We start from the raw sequence: 25,409 nt of genomic DNA on the forward strand, positions 1-25,409 counted from the left end.
GTGACTCTAAGAAAGCTTTGTAATGTAATTATTTAATATTTCTTTGATGGTAGCTTCTCAGTGTTCCTCAGTTATACATTTTAGGGGTTCGTAGAGCCAATACAATCACCTGTAGGGCATTTGTTTCTATTGCATTTAATCTTTCCTGCCACCCACTTACTCACTCTTGAATCATACCCATCTGCTCACCTTGTCTGCTAATACTTCTTGTAAGTTAGTATTTTCCCATTCAGAGTGTTTTCATGGACATATTCCAGGTTTTCACAATTTATTTGTAAAGCATTTGATGACCACTATCATGTGCAAATCCTCGTGGTTCATGTTATGGTTAGTGTGTGCCCTCCAAGAGATTACAGATATATGGGGAGGCCTGAAGTATACTACATCATGTACTCTCTGCAGAAGTGACAGTTCACTGCAAATAAGGACTGAGACCAAAACAAGATTGGTGGCATGTACATAGAACTGTTTAGTCTGTCAGTGGCAATCACTGCCTAGGGAGGAAAAAAACCCCTGGACTGAGGAACTAATTAACATTTAGAGTGTCCGCATGCCCATTTAAATTCCACTTTGATATTTCAGTTCTGCATTTATTACTGGTTCAAGCAACACTCCTCACTGAGAGTGTAAGGCTACAAAGAGAAGCTGCCAGACTGCCTTCTACCTGTTCATCTGGTCCCCACTCTGCACGAAGCACTCTGATGTATTGAGCATGAAGACATAAATAGGGGCCAAAGCATCTGGGGGCCCATCTTGCTTTCAGATCTCGGATAAGATGTGGCTTTCTTGGTTCTCAGCACATAGGGAGAAATAGGCTTGTTTCCTGTCTGCTTATGAGGATGAGATGCCCATGCCCCAGTCTCACATTACCATATCCTACCCACATATTGCTCAGAGAGCTAGCAACGCCCAAGACGACTGGAGACTAACTATCCCAGGTGTTTTTCTGACCCAAGAGTGATTGGCTGTGAAAGGGATACCAGGTGCCACGAAACATCCAGTGGATGGTTTTTCTCCCCAAATCTTACAGCATTGCCCCTTCTCTGGGAGACACAGGGGTTTGATACATAGAGAAACCAGGTCAGGTACTCAAGTTGCATTTGCCCCAGAGGCAATTCCAAGAGGATGAAAGCCATGAATTACCTGTGCCTTCCATTCCACATCATCTGCTCTACCATTGTGGAATTATAATTTCTAGCCAAGATATATAGCAGGAGGAGAATTGGATGAATACTTATGCAAGATTGTCTGAGGGTACAGTTGGACTCATAAAAAACAGAGAAAGGAAAAGCAGTGAGCGGTGGGCACTCAGACTGAATTTTTTCTGGCAAAAAAAAAATTGCACACATTGCTTAAAATTACTATCTTTAGTATTAAGTTGTATGGGGGAAAATGAGCAAAAAGGTCATAGAAGCAGAACAGCTCTTCCCATTCTAACAAACCTCTGTTTGGCTCCTTTCCTACTTTGTGTATTGTAGAGGCCAGGAAACAATGCTGTTAAACCAGGAGGGCTTTGGAGAGTGATCAACCACAACCTCCAACCAGCCACATTCATTGTTCTTGAGCAGATACATCAGAAAGACTGCTCCTTGGTACACAGAGCCACCTCCGTGCCCTGCTTCTAATAAATCATTCAAAGAACAATTGACTAGCAATGAATCAAAACAAAGAAACCAAGAATTTGGAAGAATGGAATAAAAGACCCACAATGAGCAGGAAACTAATTAGACACTGCATTAATACTAAATAATCATTCCAAATACTCCACAAAACAGAAGGTTAATGTGAAAAAGCAATTACTTAAAGAGGGGATGCACAATGTAAAAATTAACAATTGTGATTTGGGTCCAAAATTCACTGTAATGTTAGCAAGAAACTAGAAAAGGGTCGGAGACTGAAATATGCAAGCAAAACTCTCTAATTTTCTCAGGTAAGACAAAAGCAAATGAATAACCACTGTTTTACTCTGGATGCTGGCAAGTTTTGAAGCATACAGATGGCCTTCCGATAATAGAAAATAGAATAATAACAAAATATAAAGAAGCACAGAAAAGACAAAAGAAATTACAAAGAAACATGAAAATCAGCAGCTTGGAGGGAAGAAGAAAACAGACTTCGCAATGTGAAGAGAAAGTAACGTTATTCCTTCGTAAAAGGAGACAATGGCTTTGATGTAGTAAAAACAGAACTCAGTAAACCTGCATCAGTGCAATATTTAAAGCCAAGGATGTGCCGATGCCCTTTGAAACTAAAGCAAATTGGGAGGGGGCATGAACAGGCACTTATTTCAGAATGGTTGTGGGCCAGGTTGAATAATTTACTACCAGTCAATTTTATTCTCAGGATCTTACCGGCTACCTTTGTTCAGGACAAGGTGAGGGAATTTAGAATCCAAGAATCTCCATTCTGTGGATATTAGGATAGTTTATCAGCTTAGCAGATGATGGCGAATTCAGCCTTTAAAGTCAGACTGCCTGCATACAAAACCCTGGTGGCTGTATGACTTTAATTTAGCTATTAAACACATTAGATACGGTTCATTAATTAAAAGAACATCTATCAAGCACACACTATTTGTCACAAAGGCACAAAAAAAAGTTCTGGGAAACTGCAGTGAGCAGCCAGAACACTGCCTGCATGATGTTTACGTTCTAATGGGGAAGACACTAAAATAAAGAAGGGAAGTGACGTATCAAACGATGAATTACTGGTTTTAGTAGTGGGGGTTCACTCATCAAGTGCTGACTGATGATAGAGACAGTTTGTAAGTCTTCTAGGGTTACGAGTGGGGTATGCTTTCCCAGAACCAGGCGTGCTATAGAAACTTTGAGCATGGCAATGCATAAGGTTTTCAGAGCCCCTTCGGGTGTTGCACGAAATTTGAGTTATCCTCTAGTACTTAAGTTGAAATTTTGCCTGATTAGTGATCTTGTGTTTGCCTGCTCATGTGTTCTTAATAATAAAAGATATTTAAGGTTACATCACCCTAGTCTGAATTCCCATTTGTTGAGGATAACAACAAATTGTGGTTCTCAGGCATTTCATCGTGGAATGGAAGCACCTAGGCTTCTTCTCAGTCAATCCACACTATAACCATATGTTTTAGATAGAGCTATATTGACACTTTGGACTTGGATAGAGTTTGAAGTGTCGTATAATCTAGAGCAGAGGAAAAGAAGACGGAAGAAATATCCAATGAAGCAATCTCCGCAGGGTGTCCCCATGATTACTGCAATTCTATGGAATGAAAGTTGGTTGATTCCTTCATGGCGCAAGTAAAATGATTAAAACTTTTTTCTTACATTAAAAGACCAGTTATTTCTTCCTACCTCTTATCTCCTAGTCTCTTTGATTGCCTTGAACAAATCAAATCTTTTTCTATCAACCTTTCAGAGGAAGTAATGAGCAGTACCCCATACCTACCCTTGGCCTTGGTACGTGACTTGCAGCTCCTCTGATCCTTCCTTGTCTTTCCTCACAGTTTCTCTATTATCTGACATTAGGCTTCTCGCTTCCAAAGACTTCTTCTTCTTCTTCTTTTTAAAAAGTTTTCCCAAACCAAAGCAATGTCTCAGTATATTTTAACTACTTCTAACTTGAACATTCCTACGAAGTTATCAAATATTTCAAGATAGACTTCTCACTTTGAAGCCTTGATACAGGCTGAATCTCTCTGTTACTCTCTGTACAACCTCTTGATTTTAGGCTTAAGTTTCATGTCCAGTCATCTGCGAATTTCTCAGTCAGGTCACCTGGAAGCCCACACTAATATTAACATGTTAGCATCTTAATTTCTTTCCTAGCACTGGATCCTTTAAATTTTCATACATCTGTGTATGTTGCATGCCTTTCCCAGTGTACTGAGAGCACTCAGAGTGAAGAGCTCTTCTCAGCTCTTGTTCCCACGCTGCTACCTTTTCTGTCTTATTCAGTTGTTCTTATGTTTGGGATTTTGTCTGGATTTTTTTTGTACTGTTTCCCATGCTGTGTTCAATCTTAAACCTAGAATAGGCCCTCCAACTCATTTAATTAGTTGATTAGCTAATACAGTATGAATTATTTCTTAATGTAAGTGAGTCTCAGTTTCCTCATTATTCCTCATTTATGAGTTGAATTGGTAATTCATGCTTAATAGTCATTTCATGGGATGCCAAAGGAAAAAAAGATCTTGAAAAGTAAAAGACATTTAAGGTTATGTTACCATAGTCTGAATTTCCATTTGTCGTAGAGTAAAAGTTGAGATTCTAAGCCATTTCGTCATGGACAGATGAACCCTAAAGGACCTTCCTTCCACTCTGGTAGTTAGACTTTCCACCCAGATGTCTCATTTCCCAAGCTCCAGGAGCCTGGACAGCCTTGATTTTCTCCAGCCCCTCCTAACAGCCCCCAGAGTGGCTGGCTCAGTGATAAACAGCGGGTGGGTAAGGGTTTCATTGTTCCTTTCTCTCACTTTCTCAGAACAGCACTGCTGAATCTCTGGTTCTCTGCATCCCCACCACCATTATCTGTGATTGTGAAGTTGAAAGGACCATAATTAAGGGTTGGATGCAAAACAAATGTGGCAAATTCATGCAAATATCTATTAGAAACCCTGTTGTGTTGGACGATGCTGGTGTGTTTGTTCTGTTTACTTAGAGAAAACTCTTTCCTTGCCATATCCTTTCTGTTTTGGAGGGTGCATTTAACCTGGCTGATGCCTTTGCAGAATGCTGAGCTAAATAAGAAAAGAAGGAGGCAAGAGATTACTTGTTCTCTTTTTCTTCTTCTTCTAGCTCTTGAACTCAATTGCCTCTTGAGAGCAGTGGGAAGCCAGATGCTGTGTTGAATGGATCACCATGTTTGTGGTATAATCACATAATAATAGTTGGGATCAGCTAGGTAGGGCTGGGTTAGGGGGCAATTCTATGCCTCTGGATGAATTGGAAAAGATTATATTTAGTTCTACCCAAGCACTGTGGTAAGAATGCTTGCATGTGGATGTGTTTTTGAGACTTGGTGGGATAGACAACACTGAGTGTTGAACATCAGACAGATTTGACTTTGAATTATGCGGTTCTTCTTAGCAGACATATTGTATGGTTAATGATCTCCATCGTGAAAGTTTGGTCGAGAGGAAATGATACAGTGTGCATTTAAAGCCCCATGTTGCATCACGGTTGTAGCATTTATTCTTTTCCCTTTTGCTGATTTTTTTTCTTTCCTGAGGGAGGGGTGGGTAGAACATCTTCCTCTGCTCTATCCCAGTCTATCCTATAACTGCCACATAGCAGTGCATCCCTTCATAATCCAGGCAGGCCCTGGACTCTTGTCCACATCCAGCCACTCCTCTGGACTAATGTATGATCTGCACCAGACTTCATTCTCATTTTAAATTCTTTCTTGGTTCATGATTTCCAGCCTGACATCTAACCCATTGAATCATTTACTTATTTTTATTTGTTTGTTTTCTACATCATATTCTGATTCTTTTGTTAGTGATTATCAAAATGTCATATACAAAATCTCAGATGGACCCTTTTATGAGCAAGACCCATGTTCAAATAGGTTAGAGTTGAGACCCTAAGATGCCCATATGGCAGTGTGTTGAATATCCTGTTAGGCTGTTTATATAGAAACATCTATGTTAGTTAAGGTAAAGTAATAGTTCTATAATATTGAGCAATAAAATCTCAGTGGATTACAGAAAATATACTTTACAGTTCTGATTCTTATGTGAAATGAGCCACCAAGAGGTCAGAGAATTGGCTCAGTGTCTAAGAGCACTAACTGCTGTTGCATAGGACCCTAGTTCAGTCCCATATACTTATATGGTTCCACACAGACATCTGTAACTCCAGTTACAGGGGACTTGATACCCTCTTCTGACTTCCATGGACATTGTTCAAATGTGTTACCCATATACTTATGCAATCAAAGATTAATATGCATAAAATAAAAATAATTAAATCATTGAAAGTGTGTAAGCAAAAGAGATCTGCTTTTCATAGGTACTCATGGGCTCAGGATGGTGGATTGTCTATCTCAATACAAGGGTGAATAGGCATTGCCTCTAGAAGTTTCCACACAAAATGACACATAGAACTTTGATAAATAATTGAGTAATCACATGATCACACATAACTTCAAAAATAATAAGCCAGTGTTTGTTTAGTATGTGCCTGGAAGGAGATTGGAGTATGTGAGGTTATCTATAGTGACTTTTATACATCCCAATAACATCTAAGCTTTGCCCACAAATTCTCCTTTACGTGGGCCCATTCTTAGAGCCGCTGGCTGTTTAGCTACTCTGATAAATACTGAGTGAGAACTTCCCATTATCAAGTGCCTGCCAGGCCTCAGATGTGAACTAAAATGATTGCACTTCTACCACGTCCTCACTGGATCTCACAAAGTAGCTCTACATCTGTGGATGGATGGATGGATAGATGGATGGATGGATGGATGGATGGATGGATGGATGGATGGTTTGCCAGAATATTCCCCTGGAATCTCACCTGCAATGATTTAATACTAAGAAGAAATCTTGGCTTCAGCTTTCCCCACTCTCCTCCTTGGAGATCTGGTGAAGGAATACCTGGCTCTCACTGTGCATCGCCCCACTCTGAAAAGTAGTAGTTCTTCCCAACTTTATCATCTAGTACCATTGAGAGGTCTCAGGTAACCTATGGTAATCTGTCCCACCCACCAGTGACTGAGCCAAGAAACAGAAAGCTTGAACTAAAGACCTCATAATATCCTTTTGCTGACATGTTGCCATATTCCAATATCAAGAACATATTTCTGATATTATTAACTCTGCAGCAGCCCTTTGGAAATTAAATGGGTACCAAGCTGGATATTTGGAATCTAGATTTGTTGCAACAAACTGGAAATGATCCATCTGATAAGTGCCCCTACCTGGCACATGTCTGTCTCTAGAGTCAAGTCTTCATTCCCAGTTTGCCTGCCTATATCTTCTACTAGGTCTGAGTGGATTCTGTTTACTGGGGCTTCCCCTACTCTCCCAGGCATCTCTATCTCCAAGATTCCCTTCTTTCCTTTGCATTTTATCACATGCTCTTAAGAACTCTCAACTTCTGTTAGTGCCCTTCTGGGGGCTCCAACGTCTCTCCTCAGGTAAGAAGAAAATTCCCCTAGTGTCACCTTGTACAAATACCAAGATGAGTTCTCCCAGGTTGCTAATTTATTTTCACATTCACTTACAGTTCGTACAGATTTTATTATCATGGTATGAGGCCTGAGGGAGCAAGAACTTTTTCTTTCCCATGCAAATATACTTTAAATTCATTTGGAGATGGCGATGAAGGTTACCCAAATGTTGACAGCTGATAATCTTGTCAGCTGTGCCTCCAGGCTTCAATGTTCAGACCCAACATCCAGTATATCTCATGGAAACTGCAGTCAAATCTTTCATGTTGTAAGGTCTATACTTCCACTGGGTCCTCCAAAGTAAGTGAATTGGGAAACGTGATCTAACTGCCCCTTAATGATCAAAAAGTAGTAAAAGTTTTGGACTTGGAGAAATGAATCCCTGAATTTAAGAACTTGAATACAAGTTGTGCAAGACTATAACTTGGTTGTATCATTTATTATCTACAGGAGTGAGAATTTAAATGACAAACCTGGGTCATCTCATCTGTCAAATTGGATGAGATGTACCTTCCTCAACTTACATGGGTTCATGCAAGAAATATCAATAGGTGATAATTCTTTCTGAACACCCAAGGGCCTATCAAATCAAGATACAAATACCAATTTGAAAATATAAATATTCAGTATATGTGTAGGTTGGGTTGATTCACTATGCGGATGCATAGTAAATATATATATATATATGGATATATAAAATGAATGTTTAAGGGCTCTCAAGATGACTTAGTGTATAATGGTGCCTGCCACCAAAAATGATGAGCTAGGTACATTCTACAGGATGTACAAAGTAAAATAGATTAAAATGTAAGTAAGTGGATGTTTTTATATGTGTGTATAAATGCATGTATGTATATATAAATGAGTTTATCTGTGTTCATATTGCTAGAAACTTTAAATTAGCTTAGGAATCTTATAACAGAGAAAGAAAGTCTTTGAGTCAGAAGTCTAGTGTGGAAGTTAATAAATAATCTTTAACACTTGAGCTCATGGGAAACCAGGGTGAAAAGGATTATGCTGCAGGCTTACATAGTTTCTCTTATTTGATAGAAGCAAGGATTCATGTGTTTCATAAAATGCATTATGGGAAATTTTCACATATATGCCTACATAAAAGATCAGGAGGATACACTGGTTGGTATCTTAAGACTCCCCCCCACCACTCAAACACCCAATTAGTCTTTTCTATATCAATTCTGTGAAGTCTGAGGTTACAGGATTAGAATTTAATGGAGCCATTTGCACTCAAAGATTCTGTTTCTTGTGCTATAAAATGGTATTCATTCTACTAATTAATGCTATTAAATAAGATTAATGGATTTTCAGGTTTGTCTCTTTTCAGCATTTTTGATGAGCATTCTAAGCATGGGCTTGCATAGATTGCCCAAGATCAGCTATGCAACTTTAGAAAATAACAAATACTCTTTGAGTGTCTTGTGTAGAAACTGTTGATGCTCCTAGTGTCAGCTTGTTGTAAGAAGATACTTGTTGGTTTCCAGCTGCTCATATTTCTGAAATAATTACACAGAAACTATATTATTTAAAACACTGCTTGGCCCATTAGCTCTAGCTTCTTATTAGCTAACTCTTACATATTAATTTAACTTATTTCTATTAATCTGTGTATCACCATGTGGCTGTGGCTTACTGGCTAAAGTTGCAACATCCATCACTGGCACGGCTACATGCCTTCTCACTGACTCTGCCCTTTTTCCCAGACTTCAGTTTAGTTTTCCTCAACTAGCTCTGTTCGCCTATAGCTCTGCTATAGGCCCAAAGCAGTTCCTTTATTCACCAATGGTATTCACGGCATATAGAGGGAAATCCCACATTACCTCCCCTTTTCTTTTTAAATAAAAAGAAAGGTTTTAACTTTAACATAGTAAAATTACATATAACAAAACAGGAATCAAGCAATAATTACAGTTACAATATTTATATCCACTTTATCTTTTATCATAACTAAGGAAAACTACAATTGTAAATTCTTTAACTCCATCAAAAACTCCAAAAGGATATAATATTACCTAAGTAAACAGGAGATGCATTGTAAGCATCTTTCAACACTCGAAAAATTATAGAGACATCTTGATGCCTGGACAGTCACCCAAAGTTCTTCTGTACCATTGGTGTACCCATCTTCAGCCTACAGGCCCATAGTATCCAGCAGACTTTTCCATGAAGGAGGAAGTTTCAAAGACAATTTTGCCTATATTGGCAGTTTGTCAGTCACTTTCTTTTGTGCCCTGCAGAATGTCTTGCAGACTCTTTCATAAAGCAGGAACCCTGAAAGATTGTCTTACCAATAGGCAAGTTTAGCAGTCATTTCTCTGTGGTTCCTGCATGTTTAATTCATCAAGCAGTCTAGGCAAGAGCAGTCTCTTGCCCAAATGGCTAGCAAACTCCATAGGAGCCTCTTCAATGCCCATCATCTTCTTGATGTAGATTGATGCTGCCAGGAAAAGATGTGTCTCACTGTCATAAAAAGTTCTAACTTCTTAAAACATTTTAAATGCCATATTATGTAGGTCTCTGAAAGATTTGAAGAATATCTATCTAACTGAAATATATCTCTATATATTTAGAAAACCTAACTAACATGAATACAAGCTTGACTATTTTTTTTTCCTCATGGTTTATTTTTTTTTATATTTAAAAATTTCCATCTCCTTCCCTCCTCCTCCCCCCTCCCTCCGCTCCTCCTCACCCCTTCCCTCACCTCCTTCTCCCCCTTCCCTCCCCTTCCCTCCACCCATACCTCCCCTCCCTCCCTCTCAAGGCCAAGGAGCCATCAGGGTTCCCCACTCTATGCTAAGTCCAAGGTCCTCCCAACTTGATACAGGAGCCAAAAGTACACAATGGAAGAAAGAGGGCATCTTCAACAAATGGTGCTGGCATAACTGGATGTCAACCTGTAGAAGAATGAAAGTAGATCCATATCTATCACCATGCACAAAACTCAAGTCCAAATGGATTAAAGACCTCAATATTAATCTGAACACATTGAGTTTGATAGAGGAGAAAGTGGGAAGTACTCTACAACAGCGGGGGCTGACTGACAAGCTTGACTATTTTAGATAACTCTCTGTTAATCTATATTTCTTAATTATACATTTTAAGCAAGAGCAGAAATATATATACACAGTGTAAAGCAAGATTCATTCCAATATAAATCTCGATGTCATACTCCCTTTAAATGTAAAGAAACATTTATAAACAGTATTTGGGAATTTGTTTGTAGATCTCTAGGCTGCTTCCTGCTGATTGGGGGCGCTATTAATCAGGTCTTTCATGGTTTATCCTGTGTGCTAGGTTCATCTCAGTCAGCAGATGGGCTAAGTAATTTATTTTTTTTTTCTCATGGTTTATTTTTTTTTATATTTAAAAATTTCCATCTCCTTCCCTCCTCCCTCCCCCCTCCCTCCCCTCCTTCTCCCCTTTCTCTCCCCTCCTTCTCCCCCTTCCCTCCCCTCCCCTCCACCCATACCTCCCCTCCCTCCCTCTCAAGGCCAAGGAGCCATCAGGGTTCCCCACTCTATGCTAAGACCAAGGTCCTCCCAACTCCCCCCAGGTCCAGGAAGGTGATCGACCAAGCTGAGAAGGCTCCCACAGAGCCCGTCCATGAAGAAGAATCAGAGCCCAGAGCCATTGTCCTTTGCTTCTCAGTCAGCCCCCGCTGTTGGCCACACTCAGAGAGACGGGTTTGGTCGCATGATCCATCAGTCCCATTCCAACTGGAGTTGGTGATCTCCCATTAGTTCTGTCCCACCGTCTCCATGAGTGAACGCACCCCTCTCGTTCCTGACTTTCTCCCTCATGTTCTCGCTCCTTCTGCTCCTCATCGGGACCTTGGGAGCTCAGTCCAGTGCTCCAATGTGGGGCTCAGTCACACATTGAGTGTGTTCATGGTAGCCTTTCAGGGGTCTTGGCCCATCAAACTACATGAGCTTGGAAAGATTCCATAATTTCCCATCCTCTGTGGAAACAAAAGAAGAACCTCTTTCCCAAAGCAACATATCCTTACATCCATATTTTGAAGACAATATACCTTTAAAGTATGTATGTTGGTTTAGCTTAGCAATACCCAGAATCAAATGTCTCTCTAGTCAAAAAATGGAAGAAAATACAATAATATACATAATCCAGACTCTCTGTGTACATTCCATCTTTATGTGACTTATTCTTTCTTTACTTCTTTTTAATCTATGACTGTCTATACTCTGCTTCTTAAAAGACTTTCTTTTATTTTTTAAAACCATTTAAACTTCTTTTTATAACTCTCTATACATTTTTTCTTCTCTCTCCCAAGCCTATGTACTTTTATCCAACACTGTGACCCGTTTAGAGGTCTTTTATGACTGAATCTGTCCTATTATGTATCTGTAATTCTTTACTGTCTAGGAGCACTTCTTAAAATGCTAAGCCCTTCTTATGAGCTTATGCAGCACCATTGCTAGGGGAAATATGGCACTGCCTGCTTGCCCTGCCCAGCTTAGCATGGTGGAGCTGTTTGCCACCTCTGAGAGCCATGCACAGTGCCCCATCTCTAGGCACACAGCCCATCCATGTTGGCACCAAGCAAGCTATAGCATGTTGTTCACAAACCCCATTCAAATATTCAGTTTCCTAAAAGAGCCAGAGGTCATGCTGGCAGCACAGCCCAGAAAGCTGGCATTTAAAAATGGCACAGCTTTTTTTCCTATGCTACCACTGAGTTAGGAAAACTTCTCTTAAAGGAGCTATACCTCTATTTGCTTCTACCAAACAGAGCCCACCTGAGAAAATGCTTAATTTTGCTTTTCTATGTCTAGAATTCCTTTTTAAGTTCTTTCAGGTTTTTTTGGTTTTTTTTTTTTTTTTTTTTTTTTTTTTTTTTTTTTTTTTTGGTTTTTTGAGACAGGGTTTCCCTGTAGTTTCTAGAGCCTGTCCTGGAACTAGCTCTTGTAGACCAGGCTGGCCTCGAACTCAGAGATCCGCCTGCCTCCGCCTCCCGAGTGCTGGGATTAAAGGCGTGCGCCACCACCGCCCGGCGCTCTTTCAGGTTTTAAGTGGATTTTAGTTGACCATGTGGGTGCCAATTTGTTATCAGGAGCCACTTGTTGGTTCCCAGCTGCTCAGAATTCTGAAATAATCACACAGAAACTGTATTAATTAAAACACTGGTTTGTCAATTAGCTCTAGCTTCTTATTAACTAACTTACATACTAATTTAACCCATTTCAATTAATCTGTGTATCACCACGTGGATGTGGCTTACTGGCTAAAGTTCCAGCATCTGTCTCCAGCGGACCTACATGGCCTCTCACCGACTTTGCTTCCTTTCACTCAGTCTTCTGTTTGATTTTTGCTGCCTAGCTCTGTTCCCCTATAGCTCTGCTATAGCCCCAAAGCAGTTCCTTTATTCACCAATGGTATTCACAGCAAAAAGAGGGCAATCCTACATCATCAGCTCTATGTGAATGTTTGTAGATCTTAAATAAGATACATGAAGAATAGTGTTGGTGCTTGGCAAACAATGGATTACAGTCAGATGTAATTATTAGACTGCCACAAATGTCATGTGAAGGACAGAGGGTAGAGGTACACTAACAAAAGACTAAACAAAATCTGTAGGAACACTCAGTTTTAAAATTCATCAAACAAATTTGATTGGACTATGGGCATAATGCAGAAGGAGAACATCTAGGAAGAAAAAACAAAACTAGGTGGGGCTAGAAAGTACAAAGACACCATATGGACAAAATGCTAAAGGAAAAGAAAGAAGAGAGATTGCAAAGGAAAGATAGTTTGCTGTATTAGAATGGAGGCTGGGCACAAAGTCCCTGCAGGCCCTTCTGGAGACTGAACATTTTATATCATGGCTCTCACCTTTGCAAACTCAAAATTTAATTTATTAGGTGGCAAAATAAGAAAGATTGAAATGAAATAAACCTGTAAGAGACTAGGCAAAACAACAGATAATAAGTAGGGTGTTTTTGTCAAGTTTGTGTTTAGTCTTTGAGAATTTCACACCGTGTAATTTTGTCATATTCTTTCCTTTCCCCAACTCCTCCCAGATTCTGTCCTTCTCACTTAAATTCATGTTCTTTCTATATAAAAATGAAAAAAGAAGAAAATCCGTGGAGTCCATTTTTGGCCACTTACTTCTGAGCAGGGGCCCTGCCTTGGATGTGGTTGAAATACTCAGGCTCACTCCTTTGAAAAAAATGGGTTTTCCCCTTCCCAGCAGGTATCAAATGCAATAGCTTCTTGGCTAGAGGAGGGTCTTTGTTTGGACTCCCCCTCCTCTGTGCTATGTGTTTTGTCTGGCTAGAGCCTTGCAAGTCTTTATGTGTGCTGCTGCAGTCTCCGTGAGTTCATATGGACATGTGCCCTGTTGTGCCTGGAAAACACCATTTTCTTCAAGTTGCCTATCCCCTCTGGCTCTTTAACTCACCTCTTCTTCCATATAAATCCTTAACCCTAGAAAAGAGGGGTATGACAAAACATCACATTTAGGCCAGAGCACCCCCAAATCTCTCAATTTCTGCATGTTGTCAGTTGTGTGTTTTTGTGTTAATTATCATCAATTGCAAGAAGCAGCTTCTCCAATGAGGGTTGAGTGATGCACTGATCTATGGGTATAGCATGTCATTAGGTGTTATTTTATCCCTATGTTCACTTCACAGATTTTTTCCATCATCGGTTGTTTATCCTCTCCACATTTCATCCTCAGCCTCCCATTGTTCAGTGATGTTCAGGCTGCACAAGGCTTTCCAAACCCCCTTCCATGTCCAGTCATTACCAAATCCTATTCATGCTTTACTTTAGACTTCTCAGTAATCCGTGTTTTCTCAGCTCCAATGCTACCATTGTGTCTCAGAAATCCTTCTGTCTCAACTGGAAAACTGACAAATCCCTATTTTTTTTAAATTCCTACAACCATATTTTCTTACTTTAAAAACACCCTCCAACCACAGCGAGTACAAGTACTCTCATTTCACAGGAGCAAGGCAGTCTATTCCAGAATCAAGAGATGAGCTGTTGTTCTGATATGACCCCTACGAAACTTCAGAATATCCCCTGCATTTAGTGTTCTCTTCACTCCGAGTCTCCACTCCCATGAAGTGTCTTTGTATAGGAATGTTTCTAGGCCAAAGTCAACAAGAATCCCTTAAAGTTGCCCCAAGTCCCCCATGCCACACTGTTTTTCTCTTTCTCCTAGTCGACATGGCCAGGCTTGCTCCCCTATGCTGTCTTAAAACACCTGCTGGCCCTGCAGTTAACATCCAAAACTAATGAGAAGCTGTACTAATAACAATTATCATAATAAATTGGCCTTTGATTACATCTGTCACCTGAGAATTTCGAAGGCTTTACAAACATCAATTAGTAATTAGAGCTCCCTAGATTGCTTTCCGAGAGAAGGGATCATTAAGGTCAAGCCCATGTGGTGCAGCGAATCATGACGGGCAGCTTCGGCTTAAGCAGCTTCAGATCTAGGGGTCTGTGGCTCTTGGTGGAAAGCTTAAGCCCTTCTCCATGATGCCCAGAGGAGACACGCTTCTGACATCACAATTAGGAGACAAATTTTGCAACCAATACAGAGCCCTGAGTTCCTGTTGCTGAGCAATGGGGAACTATGTATGATGGCCTGAGAAGGCAGTTTAGAGAATGCCCAGTTCCTTTCTTGTGGGAGGAAAAACAAACAGATGCAATCGGTGGCTTCATTCCAGCTTCTCCCAACCCTGCCCCATACACACATTTACTCTTTAAAGTGTGTCTTCCTCTGTCTTATAAAGGCTCCAGCTGTGTGAGGGCAGGATGATGATGATGATGATGATGATGATGCTGCTGCTGCTGATGATGATGATGGTCCAACAGCCGTTTACTAAGGGCTTTCTCTGAGTCGATGGGTGATGAATGGGATACAGCCCTGTCCTCAGGGATCTCATAGTCCAGTAGAGAAGACAGCCATGAAAACAAATGTGTGCAATAATCTGTTCCAGGAACCACAGCATCAGAAGCCCCAGTGCATGGCTTGGAGGTAGATGGGAAGGTCTGGAGAAGAGCAGAGCTTGAATTGACTATTGAAGTCTAAGAGGATGTTTCCCAGGCAGGAAGTGAGTTAGGAGAAGGTATGTCAGAAACATTCAGATATGAACCAAAGTCCAAAGATAGAAGGACTCCCTGCTATGTTTGTGGAGATTTTAGTGAGGTTGTCTGTGGGCCTTGGAGAGAAGGCAAGAAGCAGAGACTAGACATAGGCGCCTGAGGACAACATGGTGCATTGTGGGATCGTGAGATCTGTGTCCCTTAGAGGGAGTGCTAAGAAGGAACTGGAGGAGACAGTGGTGATGCCTGTGTAGGGCAGGGCACTGTTGGGAAACCAAGGAGAGTTTTAAACAGAATGGTGTCTCTTGGGTCGTCATTCACTCTCACACATGGACATGTAAGTTATGGTATTTTTAAATTGTGAACTTAGCTGTAATAAAGAAGTGTGGACACACCTACACACACACACACACACACACACACACACACACACACCTTTATGAGAGAGAAAGGATATTTCTCCAATGTGGGCATGTGTGCATGCATGTGTGTGGGAAGCGTATCATCCAATTAAGTTGCCAGGAAATAGATGATCAGTTCCAATGTTCTAATGATTCACTGCTGTGTAGCTGGTTGCTAAACCTTCTTCCCTATGGGCTGAATCAATTATTGTTTTCCTTTTTCTGTCTGTCTGTCTCTCATCTCTCTCTGTGTGTCTTCCTGTCTCTTTCTCTTTTTGCCTCTGTCTCTCTCTCTCTGTGCATTCATGTTTGTCTGTGTGTCCATACATACTTGTGTACAGGCAACTATGTACATCTGTGCAAGTGTGTGTTACGATGACTGGTCTCCATTGTTAGTTTGACACATCTGAGCGAGACAATCTCAATTTGAGAATGGCCTGTGAAGCATTTTCTTAATTGCCAATCCATGTAGCAGGGCCCAGCCCACTGTGGGTAGTGCAATCCCTAAATAGATGGGCCTGGACAGTAGAAAAAAAGGTGGCTGAATATGAGCCTAGCAACAGGCCAGTAAGCAGCATTCCTCATGGTCTCTGCTTCAGCTCCCGCCTCCAGGTTCCTGCCTTGAGTTCATTTGGCTTCCCTCTGTGATAGTCTGTAAGCTTTAAGCTAAACAAACCCTCTCCCCAGTAGGTGCCATTTTACTATCTTGTTTAACACAGTGATGGAAGGAAACATAGAACACATTGTCTGAGTCTAAGGTTGAAGTCTAGTGTCTTCCTCAGTCACTTTCCACTGCATGCATTGAGGCAGTGAGAAGCTGGAGCTTGCTGACTGGGACTAGTCTAGCTAACTAATTTGACCTAAAAATCCCCTGTTCTCTTCTTCTCAGGCTCTTGGGTTACAAGTGGCCTGCCACGCTTGCCTGGCTTTTATTCTGGTTTTAGAGATCTGAACTTCAGCTGTCATGCTTGGAAAATAAACTCGTTATCCACGGAGACATCTCTCTGCCCTCAGTGGCCATTTTCCCCATCATCCTATAGGACTGTTTCTGGTTGCTTGTCAAAAGTTCGCAGGGTCTAATTTTCATATCTACCAAATTTTATTTAAAGTGTTTCTCAGTACAGCGCTAACTTACCTTTTTTTTTTTTAAAACTACAAACTAAATTGATGTAATCTGTGTCTGAGACATTTTTAAATACTTTGAGTTGCTTGTTTATATCGTTTGCCCAGCTTCCGAGCGTTTGCACCTTTTCTCAATCAGTTTCCAAGTTATTTATACAGCGCAGATATGAACTCTTCCTCTGGGTGATGTTGCAAATTTCTCAGTTTGTTACTCATCTTTTGACTCAACTCAAAGTGTTTTTGTCACAACAAATAAAATTCAGTCCAATACATCATTTTGATTTATTTTCTAGCATTCAGCACTGAGCCAGAGGTTTAAAAAAAAAATCCTTTCATATCCAGACGCAAACAAACCCACCTGTGCTGGCTTCTAAGTCTTATATAGATTTTGTTAATGTTCAGACTTTTGATGACCGGTGCTTATTTTGGGGTACTATGTAAAGTATCATATCAGTTACTTTTCACTTTTCTCATTAGTGTGAAAAACATCTGACAAGAAACAGATTAAGGGAGGAACTCTTTATCTGGGCTTTTGGATTAAAGGGATACAGTACATGATGGCAAATAATGCCTGCAGGGTGTAGAAACAACTGCCAACCTTGTAGCCACCTTTAAGAAACAGACTTTGTGTCTTCTGTAATCATCTCCACCTGTTGCAAAGAGAAGTTTACTCGATGGGGAGCTGGTAGGGAGGGACTAGACTCATCTGTGGGTATAAGGACAAATATTTAGTAAACCGCAACCAAACCAAATGCATAGTTGTGGAACCCGGTACCAATGGCTACATCTACATAACACTCCCCCACCTAAGGCTCAGACAGCATTGCTAAAGAGAAGGAAGAAACGTTTTAAGGGTCGGAGGATAAGGGAGTTTGCCATAAGATTATATTTGCCAATAATGTCAGTGATACATACATGAAGTTTTCTTACTGACATGACCACCTAAGCATGAACTGAAGATGGGTGCATCAATAGACATGCCAAAGTAGACTGGAGAAAGCCCACAAGCCTTTGTCACGATATAAAGAACAAAGGGCAGCTAAACTTTGTTGAGAGCCTATCCTATGTTTTTAAGTATTCTGATATGCCTTTTTATAGTGGTTTCAGAGTATTGTGTCTGTCATTTTGGTCTTTGATCAGTTGAGTTGGTTTTTACATGGGTGACAGTTAACAATCAAGGTTCAACCTTTATACATAGGAATATCCAATTTTCTCAACACTGTTGGTTGAAGTAACAGCCATCTCTACAATGCATGGTTTGGGTGAGTTTGTCTGGATTCAGTTGCTTGCAGATGTGTTTATTTCAAAGATCTTAATTCTGTGAATTAACCTATGTGTCCATTTTTGTGCCAGTACTGTGTGATTCTTGGTTATGAGGCTTCTGTAGTATGACTTCAAATTCAGTGTTGTGAGGCCTCCAGCTTGCTCATTTTCCTTAGATGGTTTTGGTTGTTTGATTCCTTCTCACTTCTACATGAACTTTAGGATTTTCCCCTGGTTATACAAAGGATGGCTTGGAATTTATTTTTATGAGAATTGCATTAAATCGGCAAAGTGCTGTAAGCGATAGGACAGTTGAGCAATTTTAATTCTTCCAACCCCCGAACAAAGCAGGACTTTTTATTTTTTATTTGTTTATTGCTCTAACTTCGTCTGTCTTGTTAACAGTCATTGTAGATGTCTTTTACTTCCTTAGCTAAATGATTTCTGTTTTTAAAGTGCTTTCAAAGGTGATTGCCCTTTGGTATTTGTGGGGCTCTTTCTCAGTGAGCTAGCTACTGGTTTAGAAAAATGCTCCAAGTTTGTGTGTTGCCTTTGAGCCTTTCCTCCTTACCTAGCACTGTGTTGTTTATAGTCGTCTTTTGCAAATGGATAATTTGACCTTAACTCTTTTCATTTGGACGTCTTGTACTTCACTCACCTGGTTTCTCTGGCTAAAACGTTCAGTGCAACATTGAATAGGAGTGAGGAGGCCAGGCCGGAAGGCATTTAATCCCAGCTACATAAGAGGCGAGAGCAAGAAGATTGCAAGTTCAAGACCTGAGCTAGCTGCAGAGTAAGTTTAAGACAACTTTGATCAATTTAGCAAAGTTCTGTCCCAGATTCTTTTTGAAAGTGGAAAAGAAGAGAAGGTAATGTAGCTCTGTGGTAATGTGTTTGCCAAGCCTAGCGAAGAGCCCAGGACCAACACCCAGTACTTGAGAAGAATAAAATATGCTGAGGATAGATACTCTTTAATTATATTCAGCTCCTTAGAGAAAATACATTCTGCTCTACTCCTATCCAGTCTGATATTGGCTGTGAGTTCATTACATTTAGATTTTTTTTATATTGAAGAGCCGAATTCTATACCTATATTTTAGGGATTGTGTGACAAAAGAACGTTGAATTTCTTAAATCCCTTTCATTTGTTCTTTTATTTTGGTGTGTTTTGTCCTTGATGTTGTTGTGGTGAGTTTCATTTGTTTGACTGAACCATCCTTGCATTCCTAGAATAATCCCAATTCCGCTTTGGAGGCCATCATCTTCTATTGCTGTTGGATTCAATTTACTGCTATCTTGTTGAAAATGTTGTACTCTAGGTTCAAGATGTTTATGAAGGATTTCTTTCTGTTTTTCTCTTTCTTTTGTTGTGTCCTTATTTGTAGGATAATCAAAATCAGCAAAGAAACATCAACATTAAACTGCACTACAAAGTGAACAGGCCTTTATAGGTCGCTTTGGCCAATAACTACACAACACACATTATTTTTATAATCACGTGGGAATTATTTGATATTTCCCCCACTCCTTAAAAGATTTTTGACTTAATAGTTTTATTATGCTATGTCCTCCATTTAATATTACCTAGTTAAATTTCCCAGAGCTCTAGATATTCTTTAAATATATAGACCCAAACTTATTCTACTTCCAGTAAGCTCTTGGACTATTAAATGCCTGCCCCAAAGTTTTTCTGACTAATAGGGGATTCTCTACCTGCATGTGTGTTATGTTTTTTGTCTTATTTCTAGGCCACTTTTTGTAGATTCTTAATTTTTCTCTTTATTTCATTTTCATAGCCATGGTTTGGTTTGATTTTTGTCTTCAAATGCTAATTAAATTTCTCTTTTGGAATCCTTATAATTAATCATCCTTTCTTAGGTGATTTTTGTTTCTTTGTTTTCTCCCTCTGATTTCTGTAGCATTTCTGCTTTTAATTGGCCTATTTTCTAAACCAAAGTTTTTTCCAGAATGTTTAATTCATTGTAAAGTTTTTTCTTTAACCTTTGTTTCCCCCTTTGCCTGTTTGCTTTTCTGGTAAGAACACTTCCATCATCTGCATGTGGTTACTTTATTATTTATTCAGGATTTTATTGGGTAGATTTACAGTGGCTTACTAAATTTGCAAATCACAAACACTCTGATCTGACATGACAGTACAATATACGAGTTAAACGATAGTTTATTTATTCTACAAGCATAAGGGGCACAGGTGTGAGCGCATGTGGCAGTCAGAGGACAACTTCCAAGACCTCTCTTTCCTCCCTCCACCATGTGGAGACATAGAGTCAAATCAGGTCATCCAGCTCGGGGACAAATGCCTTCGCCCACTGAGCCTGCTAGGCAGTCTCTGCAGTACAGATTTACTGATTGTTCATTTTGCACCACTGATGGTCAGTTTCATTGTCATCTGTTTACTTTTGAGATCTTTGCTCTTTGTGATGGCTTGTGTTGACAGTCGTAGACACATTTCATTCATGTTTGTCTCTTTCCGTGTTGTCAACACGGACTATAACGTACTAGTAATGTTCTGTTGGTTAATTTTGTGGAGGTTGTAGATATTGACTGATTAATTTTCTTTACCCGTGTTGTTTCTGAAAATATGCAGGAATATTGGATGCTATATAGTTGTTGATTTATTCAGCTATTCATAGCCAATCGGGATGAATGTTCATTTGGTTGTAAGAGTTGGTGATGTAACGAGAATAATCTATGTTATAATATAAGTTTTTTTTGGGGGGGGGGATTGGTTTGTTTGTTTTGTTTTGTTTTTTCTTAATAACTGATTAGCAAATTGAGGAGAACTTTAATTGAGGTTGGTGGTAGATTATTTAAGAGTAGAAATGGTAGGGGTGGATAGAATTCTCTTCAGGGTCTGCATATTTGATTATAAATATCTCAAGCATATAGATATGTGAGACTTAATACCAAGAATAACAGTGTGAGAAACAAATTTGAGAGTCATGAAGATTGAATGTTCAAAGATTGTTGGTCCAGTAAAGAATAAATATCTAGTCAAAAAGGAAAAATGACAAAGAACAGAGAAGCAGGTAGAAACCAAAATGCAGAATAACCTGGAAGTCAAGAGCATTGAAAGGGTCAGGGAAAGAATGATGGGTTGTGGCTAATGATGACAGGTCAGGGAAGATGGGGTTGCAGCAGCTGCAATTAAAGCTGAACTTTGGCTGCTCTTCCCTGACCTTAACGGGAGCCTCTGACTGAAGGGAGGCGCAGAGAGAAGGTGGAGCTGAAACAAGAGAATGTTCACCTGGGGAGAACTTAAGTGGCAAGCTTAAGTTTGGTTCTAAGTTTGTGAATAGACTGCCGTGTGACTTAGGAGGTTCCTCCCTTAGAGCTGGACTCTGGGTTCTGCCTATAGCAAGAAGCATAGCCTGATGGGATCCAGGAACACCTTGCAAGGTGGCAATAGACAGTGTCCACCTAGCAGAGTGTGTCACTATAACTACCCCTCTGCAACCCAAAACATCAGCTAGCTTCTCCTTGGTGACTGAGGATTCATAGGAACTAACACATAATGCCTGGAAGTAACTTAAGTCAAGTACCTCTCTGCCAAATTAAAAATAGCCTTTAAAAGGCATTCCCTTGAGTGTTTTCCGCAGAGGAGCCTCTGTCTCTCTTACAACCTCCTGAGTGCTGGGTCTTCCAAAGTTTCCCCACAGGCTTCCTTTTGCTGTCTCTGACTTTCTGACTCCTCTCAGGTTCCTGTGCCAAATCAAATCAGATTTCACTAAATTGAAACCTGCTTAGCCTGTTTGTTCTCTGCCATCTTTGTGTGTCTCCATGTGACTCAAAAACAAACAAACAGGTGAATTTCAAAGGGGTGTTTGCATACAGACACCCAGAAAAGAAGGCCGCTGGCTAAAGGTTATTTTGTAATTCAGCCTGGCTTGCCAACTGTGTAACTTTGGAAAATGTCATCAAATCTTGTCTTCTGAGGGAAAAAATCAAGGGGCAGGTGTGGGGTGATTGTGGTACTCATAATCTAGTTGAAGAATGGGAAGCTATAAAATATGCAGACTTGTGGTGCTTGAAGAGTGGAGTTATTAAAAAAATGGCCCTAGGGCTGGAGAGATGGCTCAGAGGTTAAGAGCACTGGCTGCTCTTCCGGAGGTCCTGAGTTCAATTCCCAGCAACCACATGGTGGCTCACAACCCATCTGTACTGAGATCTGGCGCCCTCCTCTGGCATGCGGGCATACATAGAGACAGAATGTTGTATACATAATAAATAAATAAATCTTTAAAAAAAAATGGCCCTAGCACTTATTCCATAGTTTTGTTTCCACAGAAGATAAAGAGCAGCTGAAAGATCAGGGGACTCAGGTTGTAGGAAGCCTGGGCTGAAGACGCAGTGTTTGTTCAAGCCAGGATGGAGTGAGAAGCCCTGTATACATAAGTGTGGACTATGGCTATGGAGTAGCTCTGGAGTCAAACAGAGCCGAGATGAACATTGCATTGCAAGGGTGAGGGGAGGCTGTAGGACCACTGCAGGACTCCACCTGGTCCAGCCCACTAACACTCACCTCTTGGTCAGTGTCCTCTGCCGCCCTCCATCCTCTGTCTCACTGCGTTATTACTCTTAGTCTGTTCCCCTGTACAGTGGTTCTGACATGCTAGAAATCTAACCGGAAATTTGCACTCTCCCTGTTTATATGACCTCTCACTTTTGAAGTATAGAGTTGCTATATATAGCTTCCTCTCACACCATGGTCCAAGTAATTTGTTGTGACGATAGCCACTGCAGACTTCTTTATGTCTTCTCTGAACTCCTCACTTTCCTACTTCAGATGTCTGGCACATCTGTTCTTGAGTGTGGACAACCCTCCTTGACACTTCATGTATCTGACTCCTACTTCTCTTGCAGGTGCCAGACTGACTATTCTCTCAGAGCTGTAAGGCGTCTCCCTTCCCTCCTGCAGCCCACTTTGCTTTCTTTACATGTATACAGCACCCAACACCTGTTGCTCCTATTGCTTACGGCCTCTTGCGATTAGATATTTGCTTGTGAGGACAGTCATTTAAATGTGTATCTTCATCCCAGGTGTGACAGTCTGCCAAGGCAAAGACCTTATCAGTTTTGTTCATCGTTGTAGCCGCAGTGCCCAGAACAAAGCCAGATACAAAGTGGTCATCCAGTAAGTGTCTGTTGAAGAGTTGGCCAAGGAATAATGAACAAAGGATTAGGTAGGTTGTCAGGTTCTTGGGTCTTAGAGGAATGTAAGGTATAAGTCAGAGTAGCTAGAAAAATTGCAGCAAGACTGCAGACAGAAGGTCAAGTCCTATCAGACTAACTGAGGAAGTTCAGTAATAGAGAAGACAGAGCCATAAGACAGGGAACTGGAATAAGCATTTGAAAACTATGAGGTCAGAGTTAAGCCCTCACTGTAGAAGATCAGTAATCTAACAGGCTAAAACAGTAAGAAGTGCAAGTATTAGCCACCTTTCCAAGGTTTCCTGATTGGGGGTGATCTATCTTAACTCTACACCTTCTGAATTGAAGTTATGGGCACTCTTGGATGCCATGGGCACTTGCGTTGAGATCTTACATTAAAGAGGCATCTGACAATTGCAATAATTGTTAAAGGATGGATGAATATACTATTGGGTAAGTCAGACCTGGCTTATGATAAAAGGCATTTGTAGACATAATGTAGGTAATAATGTAAAACCTATTTGCATAAGGCAATGTACAATAGAATAGTATCAAGAATCAAGACAACAGAATGCTGGAAAGGCAGGAATAGTACTGCTACTTAAGACCAGATTCAATGTTTGATAATGTCCTCAGGATGTTCCAGCTTCTCCACAAAAGGAGTCTTTTCCTCTGTCATTTGATTATGGGAGACAGAGTCACAGAGACAGAAGGTGACTTGCTCAATCTTGCATAGCTCTGGCAGAGCCTGGAGTAGAGGGGAAGTCAAAACACAAGTACCAAAGTGAGGTTGTTATAGGTTCTGCTACAAGGTGACATGCATCTGTGTGAAGACTGTCAAGTCTATGGCAGGAAGGAGGACATGAGCAAGGTTTAAAAGATGAGAAAGTAATGTGTGTTGCTCCAATGCAGATTATAGACCCTGAGAAAGATATGATAGAGATAGAACAGAAAACACTATACCCTTTAAATTCTAACACAATCTGAGCACAAAGAAAGCACTTCCTTCTTGTTAATCTGATGAGGACTCTAGACATATGCACACTGGCCAGACGGCCCATGTAATAGAATTTACAGTGTCCAGCAGGGCTCTGATTTGCTTGCTGACAATCCAATCAACCAGAAGGTCAAGGGAGTGACTCAGGGCTTTGTGATTCCTTACCTAATTCTAACCAACCAAGACAAATTGCTTATGGAATTAAAGCTGTCAGGAACATAGGGAAAAGTGAACATGTCAGCTTCATGTTTGTGAACGTCAGGAAGACTTAATGCACCCAGACATGCACTCTGCCGTGTAGAAAACAGACTTTGCCAAGTGCGGAGTTGAAGGTGTGGTGTTTGGAAACAACCTGGTTTTCAGGCTTGAAGCCATGAAGGGGCAGACGATTCTAGGCCAAGTTAGGAAGTCTCACACGTGATACAGGGAGCAAGAGTAAGTGATGGAATAAACCGTTGTAGCTACCCAAGAGTTCCAGTCATGTGGACACACATTTTAAAAAATTCCCACAGATGGCAGGTTAATCTGTCCTTTTGAAGAAAGGAAGTGCTAAGAAGGAGCCTGGAAGAGACATCTGAGATGTTGGTGGCGCTGGGTCTTTTTAGACTTGGGTGCTTGTCATAAATTTATGCTTACCTTTGAAAAATTTGTCAGATTATTTTTAAGGTGTGTACTTAAGATGTATTTTTGTATGTCGTATCTAATTAACAGTGCAACAATTACATGCCCTTCAGGACATCTCTCCATGCTTAGAATTACCCATTAATTAAAGCAACAATAATGCTTTGCTTATTCGTTTAATATTTTCTTGTTAAATTTTTATTTTGTGTGTATGAATGTTTTGCATGCATGTGTGTATGTGCACCACATGTATGCCTGGCACCCTCTGTAACCAGAAGAAAGCACTGGATCCCATGGTACTTGAGTTAAAGTCATTGTGAACTCCTATGAGGATGCTGGGAACTTTACCTAGATCCTCTGCAAGGGCAGCAGATACTTTTAAGCACTGAGCCATCGCTCCAGTCCCTCACTTAATATTTCATATGCTTACAGTTCTATGTAGTTACATGGCCCTCACAATCACTTTAGCTGTAAAAACGTCTTCATGTTCTGCTGTGTTAATGTGCCACCACTTCCTTCATGGTTCTTGCATAGTTAGACAAACATATCTTTCTTAGTTTTCACTCTGGATCCAACATGTTTAGTCAGAAGGC

At 40.5% G+C, this 25,409-nt stretch overlaps 1 protein-coding gene across 1 annotated transcript in view; it reads left to right on the forward strand.

Moving 5' to 3' along the window:
• Positions 1-25,409, forward strand: part of Ptprt (protein tyrosine phosphatase receptor type T) — a 784,117-nt gene that overhangs the window by 559,376 nt on the left and 199,332 nt on the right. The gene's annotated exons all lie outside the window — the stretch shown is intronic.

The sequence above is a fragment of the Arvicola amphibius genome, chromosome 5 (genome assembly GCF_903992535.2).
Source record: "Arvicola amphibius chromosome 5, mArvAmp1.2, whole genome shotgun sequence".
Taxonomy (NCBI): domain Eukaryota; kingdom Metazoa; phylum Chordata; class Mammalia; order Rodentia; family Cricetidae; genus Arvicola; species Arvicola amphibius.